The sequence below is a fragment of the Dipodomys merriami genome, unplaced genomic scaffold (genome assembly GCF_024711535.1).
Source record: "Dipodomys merriami isolate MVZ:Mamm:240054 unplaced genomic scaffold, mDipMer1.0.p SCAF_149, whole genome shotgun sequence".
NCBI classification, from domain to species: Eukaryota; Metazoa; Chordata; class Mammalia; order Rodentia; family Heteromyidae; genus Dipodomys; species Dipodomys merriami.
Window position 1 is genome coordinate 881,637 of NW_027202815.1, and position 9,719 is coordinate 891,355.

A 9,719-nucleotide genomic window follows, 5' to 3' on the forward strand; every position below is an offset into this window, starting at 1 on the left:
TCAACCTAACCATAACCGTAACCCTAATCCTAAACTCCACCCTAACCCTAACCCTAACCCTCACCCTAAACCTAACCCTAACCCTAACCCTAAACCTCAAACTAACCCTCACCCTCACCTTAACCCTAAACAAACCCTAACCCTCAACCTAATCCTCACCCTAACCCTAACCCTAACCCTCACACTAACCCTAACCCTCACCCTAACCCTAGCCCTACCCCTCACCCTAAACTTCATCTTAACACTAACCGTAACCCTAAACCTCACCCTAACCCTAACCATAACCCTCACCCTAAACTGAACTGTAACCCTCACTCTAACCCTAAAAATAACCCTAACCCTAATCTTAACCCTCACCCTCACCCTCACCCTAAAGCTAACCCAAACCCTCACCCTCACCCTAACCCTCAGGCTCACCCTCAACCTCACATTCTCCCTCACCCTCACGCTCACCCTAGCCCTCACCTTCACCCTAACCCTAACCTTAAACCTCACCCACATCCTCACTCTCAACCTCAGCCTAAACCTAACCCTATCTCTAATCATAACCCTAAACCTCACCCTCACCTGAACCCTCACCATAACCCTTACTCTCACCCTCACCCTAACCTTAACCGTAAACCTCACACTAAATCTAACCCTCACCCTAAACTTAACCCTACCCCTCATCATAATCCTAAAGTTCAACCTCAACCTGGCCCTCACCCTAACCCAAAGCCTCACCCTAAACCTCACCCTCACACCACCCTGAAACTAAACCTAATCCTAAACCTCACCCAAACCCTAGCCCTTACCCTAACCCTAACCTTCACCCTAGCCCTCACCCTAACCCTAAACCTAACCCTCACCCTCACCCTCATCCTCACCCATAGCGTAACACTAACCCTATCCCTATTCCTAAACCTAAACTTCACCCTCACCCTAATCATCACCCTAATTCTTTCCCTCACACTAATCCTAAACTTAACCCTAAACTTAACTCTCACACTAAACCTAACCCTCACCCTAACCGTAACCCTACCCCTTACCCTAAGCCTCACCTTAACCCTAAACCTAACCCTCACCCTAAACCTCAGCTTAAACCTCACAGTCACCCTAACCCTGACTCTAAACCTAATCCTAACCCTAACCCTCACTCTAAACCTAACCCTCATCCTCACCCTAACCCTCACCCTAACCTTAATCCTAACCTCCACCCTAACCCTAAACTTCACCCGAACCCTAACACTAACACTAACCCTCACGCTCACCCTCACCCTCTCCTTAACCCTAAGCCTAACCCTAACCCTCACCCTCACCCTTAACTTAACACTAAACCTAACCCTCACTCTAACAGTAACCATAAACCTCACCCTCACCCTAACACTCACCCTTAATTTATCTTCACCCTAAAGCTAACCGTCACATTAACCCTAATACTCACCATAACCCAAACCCTACCCCTAACCCTAACCCTCACCCCAAGTTAAACCATAACCCTAACACTCACCCTCACCCTAAACTTCACCATCATACCACCCTCAAACTAAGCCTAACCCTAACCCTCACCCTAACCCTAAACCTCACCCTAGCCCTCACCTAACCCTAACCTTAAAACTCACAATCACTCTCACCCTCACCATCACCCTCAGTGTAACACTAACCATAACCCAAATCCTAAAACTAAACCTCACCCTCACACTAACCGTCACCCTAATTCTTACATTCACACTAATCCTAAACCTAACCCTAACCCTAACACTCACACTAAACCTAACCCTCATCCTAACCTTCACCCTAACCCTAATGCTAACTCTAACACTTACCCTAACCCTCACGCTATCACTGACCCACATGATAAATCTAAACCTAACCCTAACCATAACCCTCACCGTAACCCTCAACCTAACCCTAACCCTAACCCTAACCTTCACTCTAACCCTAACCCTCACCCTAACCTTAACACTACCACTAACCCTAATCCTCATTCTAACCCTAACCCTAAACCTAACCCTAATCCTAAACCTCACCCTAACCCTAACCCTCACCCTCAACGTAACCATAAACCTAAACATAACCCTACAAATAACCCTAAACCTAAATTTTATCCTAACCCTCACACTCACCCTAACACTAACCTTAAACCTAACCCTTACCCTACCCCTAACCCTCACCCTCACCGTAAACCTAAACCTAGCCCTAACCCTCACCCTCACCCTTACACTAACTATAACCCTAAACCTCACACTCACTGTAACCCTCACCCTAAACCTTACCCTCACCCTAACCCTAAACCTCACCCTAACCCTAACCCTCACTCTAGCCCTCACCCTAACCCTAACCCTAAATCTCACACTCATCCTCACCCTCAACATCACCCGCAGCGTAATACTAACCATAACCCAAATCCTTACCCTAAACCTCACCCTCACACTAACCATCACCCTAACCCTAATGCTATCTCGAACACTCACCCTAACCCTCACGCTATCACTCACCCACATGATAAACCCAAACCTAACCCTAACCCTCACCCTCACCTTAACCCTCAACCTAAGCATAACACTAACCCTAACCCGAAACCCTCACCCTAACCCTAACCCTAACTCTAACACTAATCCTAACCCTAACCCTCACCCTAATGCTAACCCTTACCCTAACCCTAAGCATAACCCTCACCGTAACCCTCAAACTAAACCTAACCCTAAGCCTAACCTGAAACCCTCATCGTAACCCTAACCCTAACTCTAACACTAATCCTAACCCTCACCCTAACCCTAACGGTAACCTTAACCTTCACTCTAACCCTAACCGTGAGGGTGAACCTAACCATAACCTTACCACTCACCCTAATCCTCATCCTAACCCTAAACCTAAACCTAACCCTAATCCTAAACCTCACCCTAACCCTCACCCTCAACAAAACCATAAACCTAAACATAACCCTACAAATATCCCTAACGTTAAACTTTATCCTAACCCTCACCCTCACCCTAACACTAACCCTAACCCTAACACTCACCCTAAACCTAACCCTCAACCTCACCGTAAACCTAAACCTAAACCTAACACTTACCCTCACCCTAACACAAACCCTAACCCTAAACCTCACAATCACTCTAACCCTCACCCTAAACCTTACCCTAACCCTAACAATCATCCTAACCCTCACCCTATCCCTAATTCTAACCCTCAAACTAACCCTAAACCTCACACTAACCTTAAACCTACCACTCACCCTAAACCTCATCCTAACCCTAAAGCTAAAACTAACCCTAATCCTAAACCTCACCCTAACCCTAACCCTCACCTTCATTGTAACCATAAACCTAAACATAAACCTAAAAATAACCCTAACCCTAACCTTTATCCTAAACCTCACCCTTAGCCTAACCCTTACCCTAACCCTAACCCTCACCCTACCCCTAACCGTCACCCTCACCATAAACCTAAACCTAACCCTAACCCTCAACCTCACCCTTACACTAACCCTAACCCTAAACCTCACACTCACTCTAACCCTCACCCTAAACCTCACCCTCTCCCTAAACCTAAACCTCACCCTAACCCTAACCCTCACCCTAGCCCTCACCCTAACCGTAACCCTAAAACTCACCCTGACACTAACTGTCACCCTAATTCTTATATTCACACTAATCCTAAGCCTAACCCTAACCCTAACACTCACACTAACCCTAACCCTCCCCGTAACTCTCACCCTAACCCTAACCTTAACATGAACAGTAACCCTAACCCTCAACTTAACCGTCACCCTAAACCTAACTCTAAACCTAAACCTCACCATCATGCTAACCTTAACTCTAACCCTAACCCAAACACTAAACCTCACCCTAAGCCTAACCCTAACCCTCATCCTCACCCTCACCGTAACCATAACCCTAAACCTAAACCTAACAATAACCCTAAACCTATTCCGAACCCTTACCCTAACCATAACCCTCACCCTAACCCAAACCATCACCCTATTACTTACCCTCACCTTAACACTAACCCTAACCCTAACACTAACCCTCACACTAACCCAAACCCTAACCCTAACCCTAAACCTCAACCTAACCCAGACCCTCACCCTAACACTAAAAATAACCCTAAACATAACCCTCACCCTAACCCTCCCTTTAAAGTTATATCTAACACTCAACCTCACACTCATACTCACCCTAACCCTAACCCTAAACCCAACCCTAACCCTAACCCTAACCCTCACCCTCATGCTCAGCCGAAGCCTAACCCTAAGCTCAACCCTAACCCTAACCCTCACCATAACCCCAACACTAACACAAACCCTAAATCTAACCCTAAACCTCACCCTCACCCTAACCCTAACACTAACCCTAACCCTAAACCTAAGCCTCATCCTAACCCTAAACCTCACCCTCACCCTCATCCTCACCGTAACAGTAACCCTAACCCTAAACCTAACAATAACCCTAACACTAACTCTAAACCTCATCCTAACCACAACCTTCACCCTAACCCTAACCCTCACCCTCACATTTACCCTCATCCTAACACTAACCCTAACCCTAACACTAACCCTCACACTAAACCTAACCCTCAGCCTAACCCAAAACCTCACCCTAACCCTAAACCTCACCCTGAACCTAGCCCTCAACCTAACCCTAACCCTCATCCTCACCCTAAAACTCACACTAACCATAACACTAATCCTCAATCTAACCCTCAACCTCACCCTAACCCTAAACTTCACTGTTACCCTAACCCGTACGCTCAGCCTAACCCTCACCTTTACCCTTACTGACACCCTCAACCTCACCCTCACCCTAACCCTAATCCGAACCCTAACCCTCATCCTAAACCTTAACCTAACCATAACCCTAACCATCTTTCTAAACATAATCCTCATTCCCACCCATACCCTCAGCCTAACCCTAAGACTAAGCCGAACCCTAACCCTATCCCTCACACTCACCCTCACTGTAAACCTTATCCTAAAACTAACCCTAATCCTAGCATTATACCTCAACCTAACCCTCACCTTAAACCTAACCCTAACATTAACCCTAAACCTACCCCTCACCCTAACCCTCCCCCTAACCGTAACTCTAACCCTAAACCACACCCTCATCCTAACCATAACCCTAACCCTAAACCTCACCCTAACCCTGATCCTAACCCTCACAGTCACCCTCACCCTCACTGTAACTCTAACCCTATCCCTAACACTAACCCTCACCCTCACCCTAACCCTAACCCTAACTCTCACACTCACCATAACGCTAACCCTAAACCTAACCCTAAACCTCACGCTAATGCTATCCCTAACCCTCACCCTCTCTCTAACCCTCATCCTAACACTAATGCTAACCCTAAAACTCACCCTCACCCTCACACTCGGCCTAAGCCTAAGCCAAAGATTAACCCTGACCTGACCCTCATCCTCACCCTAACCCTAACCGTAACACTAACCCTAACCCTAACCCTCACACTAACCCTCACCCTAACACTAATTCTAAACCTAAACCTTACCCTCACCCTAAACCTAACCCTCACACTCACCCTCACCCTCTGCCTAATATTAAACCTAAACCTAACCCTAACCCTAACAATAAGAGTAACCCTCACCCTAACCCTCACCCTAACCTTAACCCTAACACTCACCCTCACCATAGCCCATAACCAAAACCTAAGCCTAAGCCTAACCCTCACCCTAACCCTCACTCTAACCCTAACCCCAACACTCACCTTAACCATAACTCTCACCCTCACCCTTTTATCCTTACCCGAAACCTAACTCTAACCCTCCCCTTAACTCTCACCCTAACGCTAACCTTAACAGGAACACTAACCCTAACCCTCAACCTAACCCTCAACCTAATCCTCACTCTAACCTAAACCTCACCCTGACCCTAAACCCAACTCTAATATTAACCCAAACCCTAAACCTCACTCTAACCCTAACCCTATCCCTCATCCTCAACTTCACCGTAACCCCAACCCTAAATCTAACAATAAGAATAACCTTAACCCTATTCCTAACCCTCACCCTAACACTTACCCTCACCCTAACAGTAACCCTAAACCTCACCCTAACCCTCTCTCTAACCCTATATGTAACCCTCAACCTCACACTCACCCTAAACCTAACCCTAAACCACACATTAACCCTAACCCTAATCATCACCCTTATGCTCGGCCTAAGCCTACGCCCAAGCCTAAGCCTAACACTAACCCTAAACATCACTCTAAACCCAACAATAACACTAAACCTAACTCTAACCGTAAAACTCAACTTCAACCTTACCCTAATTCTAACCCTAACCTTAAACCTAAAACTCATCCTAACCGTAACCCTCAACCTCACCCTCACCCTCACCCTCACCCTCACCGTAAATCTAACCCTAACCCTAACAATAACCCTAACCCTAACCCTAACCCTAACCCTCATCCTAAGCATAACCTTCACCGTAACCCTAACCCTCACCCTAACAATTACCCTCACCCTAACACTAACACTCACCCTAACACTAACCCTCACACTAACCCTAACCATCACCCTAACCCTAAACCTCACCCTAACCCTAACCCTCAACCTCAACCTAGCCCTCAACCTAACCCTAACCCTCATCCTCACCCTAAACCTCACATTAACCCTAACAGTAATCCTCAATCTAACCCTCACCCTCACCCTAACCCTAACACTCACCCTTAACATAACCCTCACCCTCAGCCTAACACTCACCTTTACCATTACCGTCACCCTCACACTAACCCTCAATCTAAAACTGATCCACATCCTAACCCTCACCCTAACGGTAAACCCAACCATCACCCTAATCCTGACCCTCACCCTAACCCTCAGCCTCAGCCTAAACCAAAGCCTAAGCCTTGGCCTAACCCTAACCCTCACCCTCACCCTAACCCTAACACTCATCCTAACCCTTAACTTAACCATAAACCTAACCATCTTTCTAAACCTAATCCTCATCCCCACCCATACCTTCAGCCTAACCCTAACCCTAAGCCGAACCCTAACCGTAACCCTCACACTCACCCTCACCGTAAACCTAATCCTAAACCTAACCCTAACCCTAACATTAAACCTCAGTCTAACACTCACCCTAACCCTAACCCTAACACTAACCCTAACCTTAAGGCTCACCCTAACCCTCCCCCTAAACCTAACTCTAACCCTCATCCTCAACCCCACCCTTAGCCTAACCCTAAGCCTAACCCTAAACCTAAACCTAACACACACACTCACCCTCACCCTAACGCTAATCCTAACCCTAACCCTAACCCTCACCCTCTCCCTAGCCTTCACCCTAAACCTAATCCTAACCCTAACTCATACTCTAATCATAACCCTAACCCTAAACCTCACCCTAAACCTAACCCTTACCCTCACCCTCACTGTAAGGGTAACCCTAATCCTAACCCTAACAATAACGAGAACCCTAACTCTAACCCTCACCCTAACCATAAAAATCAACCTAAACCTCACCCTCATCCTAACACTTACCCTCACCCTTATCTTCACCCTAAGCCTCAGCCTAATCCTCACCTTTATGCTTTCCATCACCCTCACCCTAACCCTCACCCTTATCCTAAACCTAATCCTTACCCTCACCCTAACCATAACCCTAACCATCACTCTAACCCTATTCTTCACCCTCAACCTCACCCTCAGACTAACCCTACGCCTAAGCCTAAACCTAACCCTAATGCTCAACCTCACCCTAGCCCTCACCCTAACCATAATCCTAACCCTAACCCTCACCCTAACCCTAACCCTAACCTTACCCATAAACCCCAACTTAACTCTAAACCTAACCCTCACCCGCACCCTCACCCTCACCGTAACTCTAACCCTAACCCTATCAATAACACTAAACCTAACCTGAACCATCACCCTAAACCTAACCCTAACCCTCACCCTCATGCTCGGACTAAGCCTATCCCTAAGCCTAACAATAAACCTAACTCTCAACCTAACCCTATCCCTAACCCTAACCCTAACTCTAACCCAAAATCTCACTCTCACCCTAACACTAATTCTAACCCTAACCCTAAACCTAAATCTATTCCTAACCTTAACCCTAAGACTCACCCTCACCCTCAGCCTAAACCTATGCTTAACATTAACCCTAAACCTAACCCTCACACTCACCCTCACCCTAAACCTAACTCTACCCCTAAACCTCACCATCACCCTAACCCTAAACCTAACACTAAACCTCACCCTAACCCTAACCCTAACCGCACCCTAAACCTAACCCTCACCCTCACCCTCAGCCTAAACCTAAGGATAACCCTAACCCTAAACCTAACCCTCACACTCACCCTAACCCTAACCCTAATCCTAATCCTAACCCTAGCCCTAAACCTCACCCTCACGCCAAACCTCACCCTAACCCTAAAACTAACCCTGAAACTAACCCTTACACTCAGCCTCACCCTAACACTAATTCTAACACTAAACCTCACCCACACCATAATCCTAACGCTAACGCTAACCCTAACCCAAACACTAACCCTAAACACAAACCTCAACATAACCCTCACCCTAAACCTAACTCTATCCCTAAACCTCACCCTCAACCTAACCCTCACTCTAACCCTAAGCCAAACAATAAACCTCACCCTAACCCTAAACCTAACCCTCACACTCACCCTCACCGTAACCGTAACGCTAAACCTAACCCTTACAATAACCCTAAAGCTAATCCTAACCCTCAACCTAACCCAAACCCTCACCCTAACACTTAACCTCACGCTAACACTAAACCTAACCCTAACACTAACCCTCACACTAACCATAACCATAACCCTTAGCCTAAACCTCAACCTAACCCTCACCCTCACCCTAACCCTAACACTAACCATATTCCTAAACCTTGTCCTAACCCTCCCCCTAACCCTATGTCTAACCCTAAACCTCACGCTAACCCAAAACCTAAGACTAAGCCTAACCCTAAACCTCACCCTAAACCTAACCCTAACCCTCAACTTCACCCTCACTGTCACCCTAAACCTAACCCTAACAATAACACTAATCCTAACCCTAAACCTAACCCTAACCCTAAGCCTAACCCTAATCCTAATACTCAAGCTCACCCTAACCCTAATTCTAACCCTAAACCTCAACCTAACCCAAACCCTCACATCACCTTAACCCTAACTCTCATCCAAACCCTCACGCTAACCCTAAACCTAAACCAAAACCTCAACCTAACACTAACCCTAAACCTCACCCTCAACCTAGCCCTCACCCTAACTCTAATACGTACCCAAATCCTCATCCTGACCCTCACCCTCACCCTAACCCAAACCCTAACACTCACCCAAACCATAATCCTCACCCTCACCCTCACCCTCAGCCTAAACCTAGCCTAACCCTAACCCTATCACTAAGCCTCACCCTGACTGTAACCCTTACCCTAACCCTATACTTATCCAGAAGCAAAACACTTAACCTAACCCTAACCCCAACACTCACCCTATCCCTAATCTTAAACCTCACCCTCACCCTAGACCTCACCCTCACCCTAATCCTAACCCTAACCCTCATCCTAACCCTCCCTCTAACCCTTACCCTAACCCTCACCCTAACCCTAACCTTCACACTCAACCTCACCCTCAGCCTAACCCTAAGCCTAACCCTAAACCTAACCCTAACACACATGCTCACCTTCTGCCTAACCCTAATCCTAAACCTAACCCTCACCATCACCCTCACCATCAGTGTAATCCTAAGA